Raw genomic sequence first — 25,147 nt, forward strand, 5'->3', positions numbered from 1 at the left:
ATACCTACTGGCGCAATGCAGTTTAAGTAAAGGAATAAGCTAGGCAAGTGCCTACATTCATAGGTATTTGAGTTTGCTGCAGTTGTAAAATAGCATGTGCTTTATAATACTACGTGTTCTGACTGAATCGTTAATGTTAAATAAATAAATGTTTACGCTATAGTAGTCTCAGTCATGTAACAAAAGTAATTGAATTGCATTTAACAAAGTAGTACTCTTTTTTTAATGGGTAGGAATGGAATAGTAACCCCCGTCTGTACTATCGATTTACGCTTGCTGCTATGAGAGGTGATAGGTGAGAGGTGAGGATGAAACCAGAGGGAGACTTTGTACAAAAGTCGATTGCTTGGGTACCTCTGTCCAATTCGTGTTTCAACCGTGAAGCAGTTGTGTTTGCATGGGTGTGTTTCGGTTTGAAGGGTAGGATATGGCGTGACTTTACTGGGTACTGAGGAATAACACCTGAGTCCTCAGGAATGGCAACGCATGGGGGGTATCATGGGCGAAACAGTATACTCTGTCATGTCCATATGTCTCATGTGTATAGGCGACGATTACCATTTTCCATCAGGTGGGCCGTCAGCTTGTTTGCCATTCTAAGTTGTATAAAAAAATAAAAAAATAATACTTATATTATATATATTCTTTATTGCACTAAAACATACAGTAACAACAATAAGTTGATAACAATGTTAGCAAAGGCGAACTTATTTCTAGAAGAGATCTCTTCCAGTCACCCTAACACAGTGGCATAGGAAGCAGTGAGTGGACAGTGCATAACAGACTTACTTACGGAGATTACTTTTAATTCAGCCCCTCTTCAGCACGCCGCCTATTTGTTCGACACACGTCCGTCTAGAGTAGCTTCTATTGATAGCTTCATTCAACTTATTTTTATTTATAATTTAAAATAATTACATTACAATTTCCATTATTTATATTATGTTATTATTCATATTGTTAATATTTTTACTTATTTAATGACATTTAATAATTTAATTCTATTTTAATGTTTGTCAAACACAAGGCATACTGTGGTCGCCTATAAATGTAAGAACAGTTAGATCTAATCTACCAGTGTATTGTACTAAAATGTTTAGCTGTATCTTATGTTGGTAATCCTATAAATAAATAAATAAATAAACTTCATAATTTATTTACCCTATATTTAATAGTAACAAAAAAGGAAAATACTAAAGTAAATCAATTTTAAAATGGCTGACTTAATTTTTACTTGAATCTCTAGATTTACTTAAAATAAGACAATTTGACCTTTAATATTTTTTTTTAGAAGAGCCAGTCATCTATGAGGAAATGCCAAAATACTATCCATTGTTAATTTCACAGCCGAAATGAATAGGAGCGAAAGTTTAGCATAATGGAAGCTTTAGATAGCAAGCGGTGGTCACGTGAGAACAAAGGCTTATTGACAGCTGAACTATTTGCCATGTAACATTGTCAAATACTGACAATAGTAATATAGCTACACATAAATACGGACATATAAATAAAATAGATATAAGCTTACTACGCGGCTTGCCTTCGCAAACCTATATAGGTAGGATAGGGAGGGAGAGGGATTGTTAGTAATGCAGACTACCCCATTGCTAGCAATATACCCCATCAGGTCGACATCTACGTGGTTCCTCCTGGAAACCATCGTGATGAATTGCAGGTGTTTTTATTATGATGAGCTAACTGACCTGCTCCATTTTCACCTATCATTCCTCACTGGTGCTCTGCCAGTGTATACCGATAGAGCAGGCGGGGCGGCCATTCCATTATCATCCATTAAAAAAAAAGTATACTGCACAGAGAAATACGCACATATAAGTATAGTAGATGTTTTTTATGCAACTTAGAATGGCATATAAGTTAACGGCCTACCTGATGGAAAGTGGTAACCGTCGCCTATACACATGAGCAGTACCATGCACATAACAGAGTATACTGTTTCGCCCATGATACCCCCACGCGTTGCCATTCCTGCGGACTCAGGTTTTATTCCTCTGTACCATGGAAATTCACTGCAATATAAATACCGATTATATCAAACTTTAACATAGTATACTTTATGTTAGGGATATAATCTTCTTATCTTACCTATTTAGCTTCATGATGGTAAAGCCAAGTGATAAGTTAATATCTATTTTAGCAGAATCTAATACATACTATATTTGACCAGAGGGAGACTTTGTACAAAAGTTGTTTGCTTGGACACCTCTGTCCCATACTTGTTTCTATCGTGTTGTGTTTGCATGGCTTTATTTCGGTTTGAAGGGTAGATATGGCTGTGAATTTACTGGGTACAGAGGAATAACACCTGAGTCCTCAAGAATGGTAATACTTATCATAATATCATGGGCGAAACAGTATACTCTGTTATGTCCATGGTACTGCTCATGTCTATAGGCGACGGTTACCACTATCCGACAGGTAGACCGTCAGTGTGTTTGCCATTCTAAGTTGCATAAAAAAATGAACATTAATGAAGTGTTTTTTTTTGAATGCAGGATAATGGGATGGTAATTTGCGCTATCGGTGTACACCGGCGGGTCCCAGTGAAGGATGATAGGTGAGGATGAGGCAGGTCAGTTAGCCCATCGTGACGAATTCAACAAGAATTGTTCATGATGATTTCTAGGGGGAACCACGTGGAGGTCGACCTAACAGAGCATATTGCTGGCAATGAGGCTGTCAAACTTGTTAACAATCCTTTTCCCCCCGACAGTTTTGTTTTGTATATGGAACCTTAAAACAAATTTTAGTAATAGTGCCATCTATGAATTCATACTATCATTAGATTTATGTTTAACAGACACTAACAAAGCTAGCTTATCATATGTTAATTATTTGTAGTATCCGCTTAACTTCACAGATGGCATTGGTGTAAGAATATCTTTAATTTTAATTTGGTGGTGAAGGCTATGATTTTGAGATGATTTGAGCGACTCGAGCCTATTATTAATCCCTTTATAACTAGTATAATGTGCCTTTATACAGTTTCATTTTTTTTCCGACAAAATTACAGCCTATGACAGTCATTGCCATGTTTATTTTTATTTTGTGGATATTAGGTGTAATTCTTAACTTTGCCCGCGTATGTGAGAATGAAAATAAATCTGTGTTAATTTTTTTATTAATTTAGGACAGCAAATTATCTGTTGTTATTAAATTAGAGGTGTTAATAAGAGTAATAAAAAGTTTTTTTTTATTATTTCTATCTGTATGTTTATTTTGGCAACATGCAAAAATTACTACACCAAATTAGATGCAATTTTCATAGTATTTCAGTTTAAAATTGGGTATATAATTTGTTTTGATACGAGTATGTTATCTTGAAGTGATCTATGTGTTTGTAACATGTCTATAATAAATATGATTAGTTACTTACTTCCAAAATTCACGTGCACGAGGTTGCGGGGAAAAGCTAGTTAAATCATAACAACAACAACAACAAGGACGTCTCATGCCCGCAGGATGATATGTGGGCGGGCGAGGTAGGGCCTCGGGGTGTACCCCACTACCCCGGCTTCAACTCCGGAGGCGGCGACCTCCGGGTCGCTGGGTTCTTCAGCCGGCATACACTGATGACCTGTGTATGCCGGCGTGGTGTCTTCACGAAATCATTAAAATTGAGCGCATTTAATCAAATTCACCAGAGGGAGACTTTGTACAAAAATCATTTGTTTGAACAGCACTGTTCCATTCGTGTTTTTACTGAGAAGCAGTTGTCTTCCCATGGCTGTGTTTCGGTTTGAAGGGTGCGATATAGCAGAGAATTTATTGGGTACAGAGGGATAACACCATGGAGACGCATGGAGGGTATCATGGGTGAAACAGTGTACTCTGTTGAAATAAAACAAACACTAAATATTAAGAGCAAACCGCAATGTATTAGTGAAAACTGAATTCAACTCGGTTAATCCGTTTCTGAGATTAGTGTGCATAAACGTACAGTCAAACAGACAAAAATACTAAAAATCATTGTTTTGAGTTTTATTGCGTTTGTTAGAAAAAAAGGGAATTTATTATTTATAATATTTAATATATATATATATATATATATATATATATATATATATATATATATATATATATATATATATATATATATATATATATATATATATATATATATATATATATATATGTATATATATATATCGAGCCTTTTCAGGAAGAACATCGTAACCGCCATTTTGCATATTTTACAGGAGAAGGTTTTTTTTTAAATATTTCTCAAAATATTTATAGCATCAATTTCAAATTTCTACTAAGTGTTATGTGGGCACCTCCCTATTAATTCAAATGTTAAGATTTGTATTAGTACTCTAAAATCACATACATTTGTCGCTTACGTTAAAACTGATGACTGTTATTAGGTAGAGCTGATATGAGTATGTCGATTACGATAATTCCTAAATATCATGAAATAGTAGAAATATTTTTTTGTGAAGTTTTTTTTAATTGTATTTACGAGATACAGTGATAGACAGAGACGGACAAAGTGTCAGAAGTACAAAAAAGTAAAAAAAAATTAATCATTAATCACTTCTAAGTGAATTGGCTTTATTAACAAAATGAAATACCAAAAAAGACATAACTCAGTCGTTCTTTCATTAGTCTCGTTCTCTTGTGTTTTTATCGTAGGGCAAATCCAGATATTGTTTTGCATATACTTCTGGTATGACACCTTTTTAGCACATTTTCTTTAAATCTTCATATTTTGCCTTCGAAATGGGATTTTTTTCAGTGATAGCAGTCTTCGGTTCACGAATGGCTTGTTGATTGAACATCAACAGCTTGTTCGGGTCCATTATAGTCGTATTTAAGATAGAATTTGTCGCCTTCAATCGTTCAATCAAATCTAGCGTTACGCAGCTTGCTTGTTTGTATTTTAATTTTGTTTGGTAAGAAGGCTGTTGCATAGGAATTCCAGTCTTTAATTTTACTATTTTTTAAAAGAATTGTCTCATATTTTTGGATTAGTCCGAGCATTTCCAATCAAAGTTTGCCATTCAGATGGTGCCTTAATGTTGCTTTTCTGAACAAATTCTTCTATTGTCGCATGCACAGAATCTATTGGCATCATACATCTGATATATCGTATGTCCAGAAATAAGAAAGTTTATAGTCAGCTTTTCAACAAAACTCGCATTATATTGCATGAAATAATACAGCATTAAAATCATGGTTTTATTTTTATTTTGTCTGCACAACTATCACAGTATAATGCAATTTCATTTTGAGTCCTTCTCTCGTCAACCATTTTGAGGTATTGAAAGATAATAGTACATATTTAATTTCTTCTTTTCGCTTTCGTTTCATTCCAAAGATAATAAAATGCAGATCTGGTACCGCTTTCATAAATGCTTTCATTATAATAGACAAGCTTTCGAGTATAGTAGAAATTTACACTTTGACTGTAAGGTGTTGTTAAGACCTTTTCGAGATCATAGCTCGCATATAAAAAGTTTCTGTTGTCTTTGCTTATTTTTTGATCCTCTAGAAATAGCTTTAATGATCTTTCTTTGTCCTTAATGTGATTCTTGTAAGCAACTGATTCTATCGTTTTTTTCTTTCTTCATCATTCAAATTCTTTATTCTCTCATATTGACCACATTTATCTTTCTTTGGTAAGTGAAATCCTAAGTTACATTCAGTTTTAAACATTTTTCTAAACTTTTGATAACTTACTGCACCTAAATCTTTCGTTTCATCATCTTTCAAGTAAAAGTTTCTATATAAATAAGTCACGTCCCTAAATTCAGTTGGTAAGTACAATTTATTACTATTATGTCTACAGTAGTGTGATTGCCCGACAGGTAACTTTTTTATAAATTTACTTACGTTTTGAGTTTGAGATTGACTGTATTTATTTGAAGGCGTGCTTTTGCCGCGTTGGTCAGATTTTGACTTAAACTTGCAATTTTATGCAATTTAGTGTAACGCAGTGTCATTTGCGAAATATCAAAGGTTTTCAAAACTGCTGGCAACTTTTCTAATATAATTATCAAAGTTTATGGTATTCATATTTAATTTATTTGAGTATAATAATGTTACAGTTTACGAACAACTCAACGCAAAACGCATTTTGTTTCTACCGCAAGTGACAAGTATTTAACTTACGTTGCATAAATTTGTTATCGTAAGTGCCAAGTAGGAAGCTTACAATAAACTTAAGAACCTATTACTATATTGTAAGCGACAGGTATTATACTTACGATCTGTCAGTCGGTGGAGGTTACGTTAAAAAACCCAATGGGTTGTAACTTACGATAAAAACAAAGAATATTAATAAAGTTAATTACATTTCTAATTTGAACTCTAAAATAAGCTATAAGGTGTAAAATCAGTAGATCTGGCGGTTCATATTAAAATATTTATATATATATATATATATATATTCTTTAGTAATATAAATGTTGTAAGCCTCTTGGTAATAAATAAAAATAAAGCACAAGTTCACTTAGTTCATTTACTTTAGATATCATACTATTAAATATATTTACTTATTTTACTTTATATTTGATATGTAAAAAATAATATAAAATAAATACCCAACTTCTGTTAGTCCGTTCATAAAGTCCCACTATAATAGTTGTTTTTATATATCTTCCATGTACAGACAGCGATCAGTACACGATTTTATTATATGTATTGATATTGATTGATTAATTGGTCCTTTGAATAAAGATTTCATTGTAAGATCAAAGTGAAATTTTAATATTAAAGCTAAGTTTAGAAAAATGACGTTTTAGAATCGATACCATTGTCTACTACCCAAGTTATGTGTTGTATTAGAATGTATCCATTGGTTTGTATGTTGCATTGTTTAATGTGTGAATAGTGACGTCTAAACACCCATGCAACAACATAAACGGTCTAATTATAGCTGTACAGCCAACTGGCTTTTGGCTTTCACAAACATACATATATATTATAAAAAAAAATAAAGAAATTCAATAATGGCATACTTTTATAACTTTTTTACGTACATGTGAGCAGTATTTGTATTTTTTTTTGCATTTATGTAGGTATTATATATATATATATATATATATATATATATATATATATATATATATATATATATATATATATATATATATATATATATATGTATATATAATGGGTAGGGATATGTATTTATATTATTACATGTATCACATCGTCATATTTAGAATTAACATAATTTTTCATCGTGCCTCCCACCAAATCCAAAGGTTGCCTGGAATAGATCGCTTTTAGAGATAAGGTCGCCCATTGTTTTCTTTAATAAGTTTACTATTGTAATCTTTTAGAGGAAATAATAAAGAGTATCTATCTAATGTTTAGGAAATTTATTGCATTTATCTCCAAGGAAATAGTCAATAGTTCTATTCACCAGGTATTCATATACATAGTTTAGTTTTGTATTTTTTTTATGTCACCTACATATGTCTGTGAGAGATTTAGGTAACTGAAGTTGAAGGAAGTCCCACGTTGAAAGAACGCGTGGCCCACTCTATGCCGGGACTGCACGACAGAAATTAGATTACCACAGGTTTTTTGTTGATGGGTGAAAATGGAAAATTCATCAGGAATTAACCATGATAGTTCCCAGGGGGAACTGCTAGGAGGTCGACCTGGTTGGGTATATTGCTAGCAATGGGGTTCTTAGTCTCCATTACTAACAATCCCTTTCCCCCCGATTACCACAAGTTAATACTTACAGTTCACACGTGTAAATTGACGACAGGATAGGCAGGCTGAAGTGGTAATGGGCTAGTTACATAGCTCGAAGAACTGACAATCGATGAGGAGGAAAGGCTCTTGAGTGGTGACCACGTACGGGTAAACGCAGTGTAGGACGACCGCCCACTAGATGGAGTGACGACCTGAAATGTGTTGCAGGGAGTCAGTCGAGGCAGGTGGCTCAGGACCGTTCTTTATGGCAGTCTATGGGGGAGGCTTATGTCCTGCAGTGGACGGGTAATGGCTAAAATGAAGATGAATTGACGACAAGTCAGTTTTTTTTTTTTTCATGTGCGGCAGACGCAATATGTGGTGACTTCCCGCGTGTTTTGTTACCGGACGTTGTGGTTTGTGGATTACATTTTATGGGAGTAAGGAACCGTCCATGCTAAGAATAATAATTGGTCGCCAGTCAAATCATGTGCTCTTATCCGACTGTTCAAAAGAGGGTACCTAATATTCTTTGGAAGTGTGTGTGTGTTTTTTTAATGGGTGAAAATGGTATGGTAACCCCGCCTGCGCTAACGGGATACGCTGGCGGAGCACCAGTGAAGGGTGATAGATGAGAATGAAAACAGGCCAGTTAGCCCATCATGATGAATAAAATATGAACTTATTTGTTAATTTACGTCTTACATGAATGGCTCAAATAAAGTGCTTATCTATCTAAAAAAATATATATATATATATATATATATATATATATATATATATATATATATATATATATATATATATATATATATATATATATATATATATATATATATATATATATATATATATATGCTGAGTATCTACAGTGACGTGTAATACCTCATTGACTCATTCTGTTGGATACACAGGTCGGATACAAAAACAAATATGTGCACTTTACCATCAGTTCTCGTCTCGATTGTGAAGTCATCGAATCTTTATCGATGACGGCTACAAGCTCACACTTTGCATTTTTAACATTTTAGGGTTCCGTAATAGAAAAGGTATAGTAAAGTATATAATAAATAACCGAATGAATTAAAATTAATAAATGTGAATTTATTTAAACAGAGATTGTATACTTGGCTGTAATGTAAATAGTTGTTATGATATAAAATACTTCTTAAAACAAAAAACAAAATGTTAATTGTTAATCTTAAATGTATTTTTGCATGTTATCACGCTGTTAGCTAAGCACGAATGTTCTTTCGACTAATGTAACATTTTTGACTTTACCGTGTTTAAGCAAATAAAGATTATTATTATTATTATAAAGAAATCCTTGGGATTTGTCCATACAAATAACATAGATATAGCTCCATAGCTATATCTATGTTCACGCTTGCAATACAGTAAGGGAATTGTTTGTTTATTATGAGTCATTGTTAATTTAATTTTGCACGTAGTGGGTTAACATGTCGCTTCCACCATTTATATCGGAATGATAGAATGGAGAAGAATATAGACTATTTTTTTCTTAGTTAGTATACATATTTTTTCTACAACACAGCGGGCAAACGAGCATGCGGCTCACCTGATGGTAAGTGACTACCGCCGCCCATGATCACCCACAACACCAGCAGCATTGCAGGTGTGTTGCCGGCCTTTTAAAAAGGAATATGCTCTTTTCTTGAAGGTTACAATGTCGTGTCGGTTCTATAATCTATATATCTATCTATATGTTCTCTATTTCGTTTACGCGGACGAAGTCGCGGCTAAAAGCTAGTAGTATTGTAAAAAAGTGACTTTCAAGTCGGTAGTAAGTCTTTAGTTTTCCCATTCAAACGAACAGACGAATTTCCAACAGTGGACGCGTACGGCCGAAGTACACGAACGCCGCCAAGTCTGCCAAACAGTCTATGTGTGCTTCGTGTCATAGATTATTTTACGCAGATGTGCAAGTCTTATTAAAATAAAAAAAAAATAAAAAAAAAAAAAAAAAAATATTAATTTAAAAAAATATTAATTTAAAAATTAGAGTCTCCGTTGTAGTCAATTAGAAAATTGATTGGTTAAACAGTTAGTCAATTATAAAATTCCTCAGCCTTCGATTTTAGGGGACTAATATTTTTATAAAATATATGTTACTCTCTGTTTTTTTTTTTTTTTTTAAGAAAATCATCGTCTCCTATGTAATTGTGTAATTTTCTTTTTTTACTGCAATTTTTTTGCATTTCAACATATATATTAAAGTATGAAGGTTTTCGTGACATCGTTCTTTTAAACATAGATTTTTCATGGATCAATATGAGACTTCTCCATTCGAATCGTTTCAAAAGATTTTTTTTTCTTCAAGATCGGAAACAATTTTTGACTTACCCTTCTGCTGAGATTGTGTCTTCGGATCACTAAATCGCATCCAAGTATTTTAAAGACAAAATTATTGTTTTACGTATCTGTGATTGGTAGAGCTACAACTTTACTTCAACATATATATATCCCCATATTTATATAAACATTTTAGGTACATTGTAATAAGTTTTAAACGGAAAAATGTCCCTTACAATATTATTCTTTGCCATTATTAACACGAGATGTGCGCATGTGTGCGTGGCGCCGTAACCCGCGGATTCTAACCTAAATATGAATTTCGAGCTTCGCTTTCCGCGGACGCGCGCGCCCGGCGGCCAGTGTAACTCAATTTAAAAATAAAACAATTTTTTTATAACCGGCCAGTACCATTCCGTTGACGTCTGCGTTTGCAACCATAGATTAAATAAAATGATAATATTTAAATTAGGAATATAGTGATGTGAATTTCGAAAAAAAAAAAATGTTTAAAAATAGTGTACACGCGTTAGTTGCAAGTGGCTGTGCAGAAAAGCTCGTGTTTCGGTGACAAATAGTTCGACCTCGTAGTCATTTTCGGACCAAATTGTGTCTAAATGGTTTAATTTGTTCGACATAGTGCTTATCTTATTGAGTGATGAAACGCAGAAAGTGACATTTGGATTTAGTAGTGTAGAAGATTAAGACTAGTTCTCAAGGTAAATAATATAAATAATATATTTTTTTCGTATTCTAATTATACCTATCTACCCACAGGGCTCTCGGAGATATTGAAACAAACGGATGTTTATCTCTATAGGGCCCTGTTTTCCTCACTTTCAAGGTCACACCAATAAATTATTGTCCCTGCGAAGTATTCAATAACAGAAATAAGAATTTTATTTACATGCTCAGTTCTCTTGCTATCTTTATATTTCCTACCATGAAATAGTATAGTGTTGGGGGGAAAGGGATTGTTAGCAATGGAGTTTGAAGCCCCATTGCTAGCAATATACCCTATCAGGTCGACCTCCACGTGGTTCTCTCTGGAGACCATCGTGAACAATTCTTGTTGAATTCGTCACGATGGGCTAACTGGCCTGCTTCATCCTCACCTATCTTTCACTGGTGATCCGCCTGTGTATACCGATAGCGCGGGTGGTGTTACCATTCCATAATCTGCCCATAAAAAAAAGTATAGTATTAACTATAATCATTGTATTTATAAGAAATCTAATTATTATTTCTATAGATTTAGTACATCAAACAAATCTAGTAAAAAGTAGGATTTGAAATTTGCTATTTTTTGTAATCGTGTAGTGTTCGCGATTTTTTTTTTATACATATACAAATGTTTATGCTCTTGTGGATTACGTCTCTAAAATATAGTTTCCAAAATTAGTTAGTTGAAGTCTGGTTGACACTTAAAAAGTTTTATGTCAATGCGTTTGGCGTTTTCTGTGATCTATCAAAGGCTTTCTAATGTAAAGATCATAATAGGATTTTTAAAAACCTTATTTATTATAACATTTTGTTGTGTTTACATGGCTGTGTTTCGGTTTGAAGGGTGGGATATGGCGTGAATTTACAGGGTACAGAGGAATAACATCTGAGTCCTCAGGAATGGCAACGAATGGGGGGTATCATGGGTGAAACAGTATACTCTGTTATGTCCATGGTACTGCTCATGTCTATAGGCGACGGTTACCACTTTCCATCAGGTGGACTGTCAGCTTGTTTGCCATTCTAAGTTGTATAAAGAAAAACATCAAAAGCATCGCTTTAAATTTAATCGAATTACGACTGTCAAATAGAATCTATAAAGTTAAAATGAATGCAGTTACAAATAATAGGACTCTTATCTGGATGGGGTACCCCAAGGGTCCATCTTTGGCCCATTTTTTTTTTACTTCTTATTAGTTATCTATCTCCTTTTTATCGTTCAGAACAGATGTCTACACATTCTCCTCTGGTAACCATCGTAGTTCATTTCTAATCAGTTCATCACGATTGGCTAACTAGTTTGAATTCATCCTAGCTGAATGAATGAATGAATGAGTATACTTTATTTGCATTATACAATATAGGAAATAAACAAGACAATTTACAAACATAACGATACAATTGTATAAGTACAGTAAGGCGGTCTTATTGCTGAGAGCAATCTTTTCAAGACAACCTTAAGGTAATGGACTAATTGCTGATCATTTTTAACTGCAACCTTGTCAATGTATATCGATAGTATAGGCGTGGTCTTCATCCCATTGTCATCCATCAAGGAATTCAGGAGAGACGTAACATAGTATATATATATTATTCACAGCTTATACTTCTTTAAATAACAAATCTCTTGAATTAAAGATTTCACTACCTTTCTTAAACTTTTTAGACCCCAGTCACTATTGACAATAAAACTCAAGTATTGCAATAAGTTCTCTAGTCTAATGAAATTGGCTAGAGGTGCATGTTTTATACCTGATTTATTAGTAAAATGCATAAAACGTAACATATTTTTTTTTCTTTCGTGCGTCTTTTCTATGACATACATAGTAACACAAAATGACCACGACTCAGTTTATTGCTTTGCCCTAAAAAGGAACACTGATTTTCTTTTGTGACCACAAAGCCATCCGCGAAATTCCTTGGCGAAAAAGAAAAAAAAATGTGTGTTCATTACAACTATTGCGTAATATTTTAATTAAAAAAACAAATAAAACTATACAGATATTTGAGTACAATAAAATAATAAAAAGGGTGTAGTAATAAAGATAAAAAAATAAAATAATAAAAAATATATAAAAAATAAAATAATTGGCTATAAAGGTAGATAAATCTCAAATAAACGTCACGGGATTAGATGTTTTACACTTAATATAGTTTAAAACGGCTTTTTGACCCTAAGTTTCTCTAAAGGTCAAAATCTTAAGTGCATTTATATCGAAGCTAACCGAATTTTGGCAACGTCGCAATTGTCTGTAAATTTTCGACAACAATTGAATTAATTTATTTTTACTAATAAAGTGTGAATAATCAATAAGTTAATGTTTGTATATGTAATATGAAAGAGAGTTTGTTTGTTAGTCTGACGTCTTAACGGTTAAAATATTAGTAAGTTAAACTTATACCGCGGTAAGATCTGAACTCCGAATATACATATATCGCAAATGGACGTGCTAAGTGCATTATGTGCTGAGTACATTAAGTTGTCAACTTAACTGTTCTGACTTTTCCCTTTCGATCCACCCACACTGACACGCTTATGTGACATCCCTATTATAAATATTTACCCTCTGATTTATATTCAAGCTGACATGAGAGCGCCGAGGCTTCGTGATATACTATTTGAACTTTCAAACCCCAAAGGTCGTGACTTTGGCTGACTTTAAATCGATTTACTGACACGGTGCCGTAATTAATTACATTTTGTTCTGCAAAAAGCAATTTCCTGAACACACGCAAATGCGCGCGCACACACACACACACACACACACACACACACACACACACACACACACACACACACACGAGCGCACGCACGCACGCAGGCACGCACGCACGCACGCACGCAGGCACGCTCGCACGCGTGCACAAAATACACATATACTATTATGTGTTCACACGAGACATTTCGTAGTATTTTTGCCTCAAAAAATAGTGGCTTCAAACGTCACAAAATTAAGATGGCGCTAACATAGGAATAAACTCTGCCGATTGCAAAAATAATTATAAAATATATCTAGAATTGATAACATAATCATAAAAAAAAATAGCCCAATTGAGAATCTCCGTTTCAAACCGATTAAGAAAAAGAAGGTTTTATGTTTGTTACCTCATAACTCCGTCAGTTGTAAACCGATTTGAAAAACTTATTTTTTTTATCTCTAAGAATATGCTTTTAGATTGGTCCCATCAAAAATTTACCTTTGTTTACTGGCTTCGTTTTTAAGTCAAAATAATTTATTTGGCCACAGTTGAAGTCGGTTTTTTATTATATATATGTATACTACTATTATACATGTACAGCTCATGTTATGTCATAGGCGACGGTTACCGCTTTCCATCAGGTGGGCCGCCAGCTAGTTTGCCGTTCTAAGTTGCACAAAAAAAAATGCACATTCTGTAAACATACTTCTCGTATATATCTCTTTTGTACGCAATAAAGAGTTTATTGCGTTTGATGCGACATAAACAACTCCGGATGATGCAGTTACAGTTTTATCTTCGATATTTTAAAAATCTTACAAATCTAGTATAAAAGAACGTAATAGAACAAGGTAACAGTGTTTCTCTGGGGGGAAAGGGATTGTTAGTAATGGAGACTCAGAATCCCATTGCTAGCAATATACCCAACCATGTCGATCTCCTCGCGGTACCCCCTGGAAACTATCATGGTTAATTCCTGATGAATTCATCATGATGGGCTAACTGGCCTGTTTTCATTCTTATCTATCACCCTTCACTGGTGCTCCGCCAGCGTATCCCGTTAGCGCAGCCGGGGTTACCGTACCATTTTCACTCCTCAAAAAAAAAAACAGTGTTTCTCTCAAGAAATCACGTCTTTTCAATCGCGCAAATAGAATATTAAAAATTCGTAGGGTAGTATTGGCGAGTCGCTATAATTGTGCCGGTTATGTCGTATTAATTAAGTCTTTACTCCCATGATAATTTCGAAACAAATCTATTAAAATTGAATCAGTGTTTTGTTCAATTATAACGAGGCGTCGATTGCTTTTTGTCGCGCACGTACCAACGTTTGAATTATTCATGTCCCAATTCCGTGAGCGAATGTATATTTCATTCGTGCATTTTGTCAGCTTTGTGACAGCCCTAGTGATAAGCGTGCTTAATGTAGCACTCATCTAATTAGTTTTCGATACTCGTTTATCTGGGCCGAGGTTAGTCTAGTTGCCTGGAGTCAGAGGCACATAAATAGAAGGATATAGTCTTAGAATATATAGACAGAGCACGGAGCCTCGAAAACGGGTCGACTTTTCGTCAGCTAATTGTCAAATTGGCTGACTCGTTTTTTTTTTTATCAGCGTTCTATGTATAATGTATCTTGATGTATCTATATTTAATTATTTAATAAACAAAATTAGTTTTTACGCATTAAAAAGATACGAAAATTATAAAACAAAATAAATATAGAAGTTATATAGGAAACACTCATGACTATTTATCACGCAAAATTGTATTAAAAGTTGACCCGCTTTTCTCGGAGCATTTATATGGAGCGACTCTATCTATATAATCTAAGGATAAAATCAGAGGCAGTTGCAATACTGTCCTACAAACCAAAGCCATATTTTATCAGTACAAGAATTGGCAGCTTGGGTACCTCTGTAATTAAGCAGCTGTGTTTACAGCTGTTGCAGTTTGAAGAATGGAATTATTATGTTATGTATGTATTTACCAGAGAGAGAGACTTTGTACAAAAGCCATTTGCTTGGGCATTCCTTATGAATATCCTAGGTAATGTGTTATATAGATCACTTTGCGCTAATTGCAAATATAAGTATATTAAACTATTGTATATGGTACAAGATTATAACAAAATGTATAATTAACACTCAATAAATGTTAGACCATTATTTCACTGATCACAGAACAAGATATGACCAATATAGCTATTATTGGATTAAGTAGTCAATGGTGAATGCGAAGTGATATTTGTATGAACAAAAGGAGGACAATATGTTGTAATTAGTTAAGAATGTGATTTAAACGCCGCAACTGTGATCTGAATGATATGAATAATATTTGATATTTCACTAATAGATAATTGACACATTGAAGTTGTTATTGTCGGTTTATTTGCGACGAGCCGGTCGTTCTATTTTTTTATTTGCTTCTTTTTAAACTTTTCACACTAGGTGCTTTCTTTACGCTTTAGATTATAAAGAGAAACTTGTTGGATTATGAGACCCTTAGACGGCATAGCCAAAGTTAACTAGAGAAGTCAAACTTCTTCTTATAACTTTTTTGAAATTTATCGCTTTAAAAATTTATTTAGCTTATTTTTCAATATACTGTCTAAAATTTTATACTTTTATGAGCTCTCATAGTTGTTTGGTTGCCATTTCAAAGCTTTCCAATCATAGATGAAAAAAAAAAAATGTAAAATATCATATAATTAATTTAGAACTGACTTAATCTTTAGAGACTTGCATATTTATTATAGTAGAATCATTTCAGAGTTGATTTTATAAACCAAATTAAAGATTGATAATGAGTGCTTTAATTATAATTATTAGAGACCATACTAAAGTTGCACTCAATATAGGTAATCATAAAAAAGTTAGGGATTTGAGATTTTTACTAATTTTATGTCTTTCGTAATACGACGCACGCTCCCCTGAGGTAATTCAAAAGCAATATTACGACATATAAATGTAAATAACATATAGTTTGATAATATCGAATTTTTAGGAAATTTATTAGAATGTAAACGCTTCGGTAGTTCTGTATTTGGGAAACATGGGGAGGGTTGTGGATGTGTGATTATGGGAATCAAAGCTTTAACGCCTGTCACATTCGTGTTTCTACCGTGAAACGGTTGTGTTTGCATGGCTGTATTTCGGTTTGAATTTACAGGGTACAGAGGAATAACACCTGAGTCCTCAAGAATGGCGACGCATAGGGGGTATCATGGTCATAAGTTGCATTAAAAAAATGTTATTTTATCGTCTATTGCCAAAGCTACCATCCTTTTTTTTAGACAACTTAGAATGGCAAACAAGCTGACGGCCCACTTGGTGGAAAGTGGTAACCGTCGCCTATAGACACGAGCAGTAATGGTACTGCTCATGTCTCTCTCTGTCAGTATACTCTGTTATGTCCATGGGGACATAACAGAGTATACTGTTTCGCCCATGATACCTCCATGCGTTGCCATTCCTGAGGACTCGAGTGTTATTCATCTGTACCCTGTCAGTTCACTGCCATATCGCACCCTTAAAACCGAAACACAGACATGCAAATACAACTGCTTCACGGTTGAAACACGAATGGGACTGAGGTGCTAAAGCAAACGACTTTTGTGCAAAGTCTCCCTCTGGTATAGTCTTTTAAAAGTCTTTTTCTTCGATTACATTCTCTATATGCATATTTATAATAAATATATGAAGGTTTGCCACGTGCAAATATATTATGTTTTCCAAACACTTTCAGTTTCGGAAAGCCAGTTTACTAAACTAACCTAATTGAGAACGGAATACGAGATTGTGTTTACGTAGAGTAACGTGTTTAAACTCTACCACAATGGTATAGTAAATTAAATAGTAACCCTTCATTACATTGTTTCATATGTAAGACTAGCGATCGGTCCCGGCGTCACACGGGTAATTAGGTAGACGTTCTCGTTATTTTATTTTCTAATGTAACAAAACATAGTCTATTTTATTCTCTTATAAAGTATTTTGGTGAGTGTTTTAAAATAGGTTCAAGTGATTTTTTAGTTTATCCATTACAATGGCTGTGTGATTCCGGCATAGAATAGGCTGCCCCTTCCTTTTCCGTGGGTGTCGTAAGAGGCGACTAAGGGAGGGCGAGAGATGGGCAGCAGCGTCGTCTTTAAATATCTCTGAAGCTTAACTGCGGTTGCTAATACACCTGCCAATCGTGGCAACTACTGGTAAAACTCCCACAAGGGGGAGGCTTATGTTCAGCAGTGGACAGTTAAAGCTTGATATGATATGACGATCCATTACAAAAAAAAAGAAAAATATAAATTTTCCTTTTTATAATATTATTAGCTGACTCGGCAAACGTTGTTTTACCATATTACATTATTTCTAGAACTATACATGAAAATTTATCGTACTACAATTATTATATTCGATTTCCATCTTGCAACCCTATAATAAATAATATATTGCGGCACACACTCACGCACACGCACACGCACACGCACACGCACACGGACACGCATTCGCACTCGCACTCGCACACGGACACGCACACGCACACGCACACGCACACGGACACGGACACACACACACACACCTCTCTTTTCAAAAATAAATATATGTAATAGTATTAGAGATAGGTACCTTATGGAACCTTAAATGTTTTGCATTAATATTCTTTTCTTTATTCTTGTTTAGTATTTTATATTATTTTTTTTTTATTATTATTTCATTTTAAATGTATTTTAATTTTCGAGTATCTAAATGATAAAATTGTACAGGAACCGGATTGTAAATGGCAATAAATTTGAACAAAATTAGCCACTCACTGACTACTACGATACAGGCCTGCGAGCCTAGTGTAGTAATCACTGTATAAGAAATTGTGTACCCGACTTTTAGCTACAATAAAGTTATTTATTATTATTATTATATAAAAATCGCGATTAAGAAATAGGGGTTGATCGTAAAAAAGTGAAAATTTGAAATTATATGTATTTTTCAATGCTAAATCATAATAAAATAAAAATAAAAAAAATTGTTAAAAAATTAAAAAAAAAATTAGGGGTGGGTCACCCTTATCATTGAGGGGTATGAAAAATAGATGTTGGCCGATTCTCAGACCTACCCAATATGCACACAAAATTTCATAAAAATCGGTAAAGCCATTTCGGAAGAGTTTGGTAACAAACATCGCGACACGAGAATTTTATATATTAGACTAGTAACCCGGCCCGGCTTCGCACGGATAGACTAAATTTTCGAAAATACTTTATAACCTGTTACTTGTGGATAAGATAGCTTTCTATAGGTGAAAGAGTTTTTGAAATTGGTTTAGTTTTTTTTTATTTATTAATTATTTATTAATTAGTACATGTATGTAGGTAAAGATAAGTCGGACTTAATGCTAAAATCATTTATTTATCGATTACAAACAAACATACAATCAAATCTTTCATCTTTATAAAATTAGTATAGATAGTTTAGAAAGGTCACTGGGCGTCTTATTTTTCAGACGTAAGTCGGAAAAGAAGGAGATTTCGACTATATCGTCTGCATGGGTACTTCTGTCCCACTCGTGTTTCAACCGTATACCAGTTGTGTTTACATGGCTGTGTTTCGGTTTGAAGGGTGGGATATGGCGTGAATTTACAGGGTACAGAGGAATAACATCGAAACAATTCTGTTATGTCCATGATAAATAGTCCAAAGCTTGTTTGTAAGGCCATTGAAATCATTGTACTACTGTAGTTATAATACTGTTCTTATACTGTGGCTCGATATATTAATAGGTTTTATTTCCTCGCGAAGTGTATTGAAACCTGAAGTTTCATAGTAGAGGGCAACGACCTCGAGAGTGCCTTCGGACACAAAACAGAAGCTCAGACTCGTGTGACCGCTTTAAAAATTGATGCTGCTTTTAAAAGACTTCAAAAATCTTATTAAAGTTATACGCAGGCCATAGTGCTTGAGATATTTAAGTGCAGATTTTGCGAGACTAGCGACATGAACAAGAACTGACGATGGGCTGGTCGCATAGCTAGAAGAATCGACAACCGACGGGGAAAATGGTTCTTGATTAGCGACCGCGTACGGGCAGATGCAGTGTAGGACGACCCTTTACTAGATGGAGTGACGACCTGGATTGCGTTGCAGGGAGTCAGTGGATGCAGGTGGCTCAGGACGGTTCTTTATGGCAGTCTGTGGGGGAGTCCAGCAGTGGACGGATAATGGCTGATAATGTAGTTTTCTATGGGTTAAAATTATAAAGAGGAAAGATTTGTTTTTAACGGATAAACTCAAAAAATACTAAACAGATTTTAAAGATTCTTTCGCCTGTAGAGAGTTATATTATTAGAAATTAATACAGTAAAGAGGAATAACACCTGAGTCCTCAGGAATGGCAACGCATGGGGGGTATCATGGGCGAAACAGTATACTCTGTTATGTCCATGGTACTGCTCATATCTATAGGTGACGGTTACCATTTTCTGACATTTTTCATTTTTGACATTCTGAGTTGCATAAAATAGAAGTTAATCTATTTTGAAGAAGAAAAGTAGTTTTTTTTTTAATATTAGCGTAGAAAATAAATTTTCTTCGGCGCGCTGGTAAAAGCGGGACGTCGAAATTAAATAATATTTATCTTGCATCTGGCATTTTATGTTCTGATTTCAAGCTTTATATTGGATTCGAATGTTGGAGTCGCAGAGGTCACAACCTCGTGACCTTCAGCGTCCACCACTCTGAAGATACTCCAAAGATCAATATTATTTAGGTTAAGGGTTCCCAAACTTATTTTGTCTACTGCCTACTTTGAGAATAAATTATTTTTTAGCGCCCCCATTTTTTCGCCTACCTAAAACCATTATACTTCAAATAAAATAATCAATTATTGTGTAAATTGTGTAAATTAATAAAATTTTTGGTCTCTTACCCTTTAGGCTTGCAGCGCTTACAAGGGGGCGTTATCGCCCACTTAGGGAAAGGCTGATTTGACAAAATTACCTATTTTTCAAATATGACGTTTAAAAATTGTGTTATTTTTAAATATTGATTTTTTTATACAACTTAGAATGGCAAACAAGCTGACGGTCCACCTGATGGAAAGTGGTAACCGTCGCCTATAGACATGTGCAGTACCATGGACATAACAGAGTATACTGTTTCGCCCATGATACCCCCCATGCGTTGCCATTCCTGAGGACTCAGATGTTATTCCTCTGTACCCAGTAAATTCACGCCATATCCCACCCTTCAAACCAAAACACAGCCATGCAAACACAACTTCTTCACGGTAGAAATACGAATGGGACAGAGGTACCCAAGCAATTGACTTTTGTACAAAGTCTCCCTCTGGTAATGTTTTGTCTTCCACGAACTGACATTTTATTTATCACTGGCTGTGTCTGTGACTTTGTTTTTACATATGATATACTCGTACATTCCTCTGGAGGAAAGAGGAATTGTTAGTAATGGGGACGTTAATCCCCATTACTAGCAATATACTCTGTCAGGTCGATCTCCACGCGGTTCCTCCTAGAAACCATATATAACAATATAAATATACATACATACACGATTATTATAATACCAATAAAGCAACGTTGGAGATTAAAGCATAAGTTTTACTTAAAAGAAAACTAAATATATATATATATAGATAGATAGATAGATACTCTTTATTGTTTCCTCCAAAAGATTACAATAGTAAACTTATTATAAATATAAACAATTACAAGAAATAATCACAATGAGAAAACAATGGGCGACCTTATCGCTAAAAGCGATCTCTTGCAGGCAACCTTTGGATGGAGAGGAGTTATTTTAGGAGTAAATAAAGGAACAATAACATTTTCGTCACAATACATTGAGTTTTTTTTATATCAAACACTAAGACATACATAAACAAACAAAATGTCAATAAACTGTAAATTTTAACAATTAGTTTGGTAAAAGAACGCATCGACCACCCTATTAACAGTTGACTGACCGATTTTGAGACGTTATTTGACATACTATGCTCTATCTAGGTGAATACGATCTATACCATCCTTACCAATTACTACAGGTCATTGACTTGTACAGCAATATGTTTACATTCCGTGATACGTACAAAAACAACAATTCTGCTTCATTTATATTTCACTGTCCAGCAAATATTAGCAATTTGCAAGCATTTCATCAACGAGGGACGGTCCATGGCGTACTATTGGGGGGAAGGGGATTGTTAGTAATGAGATCTAACAGGCTCATTATCGGGGGAAAGAGATAATTAGTAATGGAAACTGAGAATCCCATTGCTAGCAATATACCCAACCAGGTCGTCCTCCTCGCGGTTCTCCCTGGAAACTATCATGGTTAATTCCTGATGAATTCATCATGATGGGCTAACTGTCCTGTTTTCATTCTCATCTATCATCCTTCACTGGTGCTCCGCTAGAGTATCCCGTTAGTGCAGGCAGGGTTTCCATACCATTTTCAATCTACAAAAAAAAACAGGCTCATTACTACCAATATACCCTAACAGCTCCACGCGGCTCTCCTTGGAAACCATTTTGGTTAATTTTAGATGAATTCATTATGATGAGCAAACAGACTTGCTTTTTCCTTCTTCCTGATCTGTCAACCTTCACTGCTGCTCCACCCGCGCTATCGGTATACACCGGCGGGGCACCAGTGAAGAATGATAGGTGAGGATGAAGCAGGTCAGTTAGCCCATCGTGACGAATTCAACAAGAATCGTTCACGATGGTTTCCACGTGGAGGTCGACCTAATAGGGCATATTGCCAGCAATGGAGCTGTCAAACTCCATTGCTAACAATCCCTTTCCCCCCAATGGCGTACTATTAGTCAAAATTGAATCTAAAGAATTATTTAGCTTTTTAATACGCAGTATATATAGGCGGCGGTAGTCACTTACCGTCAGTTGAGCGAACATCTCTATTTGCTTCCTGTGTAGTAAAAAAAAAAAACTTTTTATACGACTGAGGTGGCAAACAAGCTTACGGCCCACTTGATGGTAAGTTACCCAGGCTTATGAACGCCTGCAATACCAAGGACATTATGCGCGCGTTGCCGACCCTGAAGAAACCTCCTTATCATATATATTATACTATATGTGATAACAGTAATTTACTTGTTTTTTTTTTTATAACACGAAGCTGGCGAACAAGCATACAGCCCGTCTGATGGTAAACGGTTTTAATGTAAAATATCGAAACCACAAAATATCTACCAGAGGGAGACTTTGTACAAAAGTCGATTGCTTGGCTACCTCTGTCCCATTCGTGTTTCAACCGAGAAGCAGTTGTGTTTGCATGGCTGTATTTCGGTTTGAAGGGTGGGATATGGCGTGAATTTACTGGGTACAGAGGAATAACACCTGAGTCCTCAGGAATGGCAACGCATGGGGGGTATCATGGGCGAAACAGTATACTCTGTTATGTCCATGGTACTGCTCATGTCTATAGGCGACGGTTACCACTTTCCATCAGGTGGGCCGTCAGCTTGTTTGCCATTCTAAGTTGTATAAAAAAATCTGAACACAGCATTCCAAGAAGCTGCTTGGTAACTGAAGTGCGTAGGGGACATTGTGCTGAGCCGACTTTGATAATATTTGTAGCGATCGATTGTAATCTTATCTCGTGAACTTCTAAATTGCTGGAGGCCGTTATTGATCGGTAAGCTTCAAGCTTATCTTTCGATAGACGCATTTCCAATTACATATTGTTTCTGTACAGGTCGATATTGGCAATACATTTTGTATTTATTTGCTAGCTTTTTCCCGCCACTTCGTATGCGTGGATTTTTTTTATGCTCTGTGGTACAGTATTAAAGGCATCCCGTCCTCGCTATTGCATACGGGTGACGGAATGCCTATACAAAAGGGTACTTGGTGGGCGCAGTTTAGACGCAATATTTGAGGAGCATTAGGAAGTTAAATGAACGGCCGGATACTGCAACAAATGAGTATGCGGTCGGCCTCCGAACTGGCGACCTCTGCTGTCTACCGGTCCCCAATTCGAGGGATGTAGGAACACCAATGATCACTTCTAGGTGGCGTATTAGGACAAAATATACGTTAATTTTTAACTTAGACCTTCCGTTCAATTCGTTGTAGTTGTTTTTTGTTTTATGTGAGAATAAATAAACAGACAGATAGACAGGCAGTCAACATTTAAAAAAAAAATTGTTTTGGCAAATGCAGTGTACGACGATATTCCACTAGATGAAGTGGTGGCCTCAATGGCGTGCAATAGCAACGCATGGAAGGTATCATGGGTATCACAGTATACTCTGTTATCTCCATTATGTTTGTAATTAAATTATATTCGTGCAAAGTCAGGCCGGATCGCTAGTATAGTGTAAAATTAATTAAATCTGTACCCAGTAGCCATTTTCCATAAGCTAAATATGGCACTCACTGTTCACCCATGTGAAACCTTGTCACGCCTTTATCCAATAACCCATACCTTATTTAGGAAATCAACTTTTTGGAAAAATGCTATTTTTAAATTTGGATTACAAATTTTATTAAAATATTAAAAAAAAATAGATTTATGGTTACCAAAAATTAATCAACGGAACGTTATAATAAAAAAAAAATGGCACTTTTTAAAAGACATGAAATTATATTGACTGACGATGTAATTGATTACTTCTAACAAGTGACCGATTGCTTAATTGTAAGATTCTAATTGTATAAATGTATATTTATGAATTATATTAATGTATATTTAGGTCGACCTCCACGTGGTTCCCCCTGGAAACCATCGCGAACAATTCTTGTTGAATTCGTCACGATGGGCTAACTGACCTACTTCATCCTCACCTATCATCCTTTACTGGTGCCCCGTTGGTGTATACCGATAGCGCGGGTGGGGTTACCATTCCATTATTATCCATTAAAAAAAATTCACTTACATTAGGATAAGGATTCGAAGAGCTATATATGTATATGTTAAAACAATTAACAGTTCCAACATTATTAATATAAGTAAAATACCGAATAAGGGTCCGCACGTTCTTAACTGTATTTTTTAACTATACTTATTCCAAGAATTTCAGTCTAGTTCAGTGTTTCCCAAACTTAAATGAGTCGGAGAGCTGTTAGGGAGCGGAAAAAAAAACATTTTTATATCTGTAACAAACAGGTTCTCAATGTATTAGAAAAATAAAATTATTTCGCTATAAAACTTAACTAAAATTATACAATTTTACCTTAATATTTATTGACATTTCATTACTGGGTTCAGATGTATGTATATATATATATATATAAAACTTTTTCCATGACATTCTCGTCATTATCCACCATTTGTCATATCAACCACCATACTCACCACGTCAGAGTTCTTTTCATACTCATTTCATTTGGTTACTTGTATATGCTTTGACATACATACATAAATATACAAAAAAAAAAAAGGAAAATAAGTACAAGAAAAAAAAATTGTAACAATTTTTAATTATGTATTAAAAATAGGTCTGCGCACCTTACGACACTTCGCAAGGTACCCATTTTAATCATCTCGACCTCACTTTGAGCACCACTGGTCTAGTTAAATATAAATACATCGTGTTTGCGTATTTACGTCTGTTTCACTATACGTGGAATGCGCCGGCGTCCATATAAAACTATATATAGGCCATAAACCGTTGCTCCTGTGACCTGATTGTGGCCTCTATTTATGGGCACATTGCTAAACAACGCCATAAGCGTAAATCAATAGATTCTTATAAGTTTTTCTTA

General features: G+C 34.8%; 1 protein-coding gene across 8 annotated transcripts in view; it reads left to right on the forward strand.

The window, feature by feature from the left end:
- Positions 1 to 25,147, forward strand: part of LOC113521049 (muscle calcium channel subunit alpha-1-like) — a 96,006-nt gene that overhangs the window by 2,945 nt on the left and 67,914 nt on the right. The window contains exon 1 of one of the 8 annotated variants that reach the window (XM_052894992.1): positions 10,436 to 10,703. The exons of the other annotated variants lie outside the window; for them this stretch is intronic. The gene's annotated coding sequence lies outside the window, so the exon portion shown is untranslated. Of the gene's footprint in view, positions 1 to 10,435; positions 10,704 to 25,147 lie in introns of those variants that run through there. 8 annotated transcript variants of the gene reach the window in all.

The sequence above is a fragment of the Galleria mellonella genome, unplaced genomic scaffold (genome assembly GCF_026898425.1).
Source record: "Galleria mellonella isolate WM207_F2 unplaced genomic scaffold, CSIRO_AGI_GalMel_v1 utg261, whole genome shotgun sequence".
In the NCBI taxonomy this organism is placed as follows: domain Eukaryota; kingdom Metazoa; phylum Arthropoda; class Insecta; order Lepidoptera; family Pyralidae; genus Galleria; species Galleria mellonella.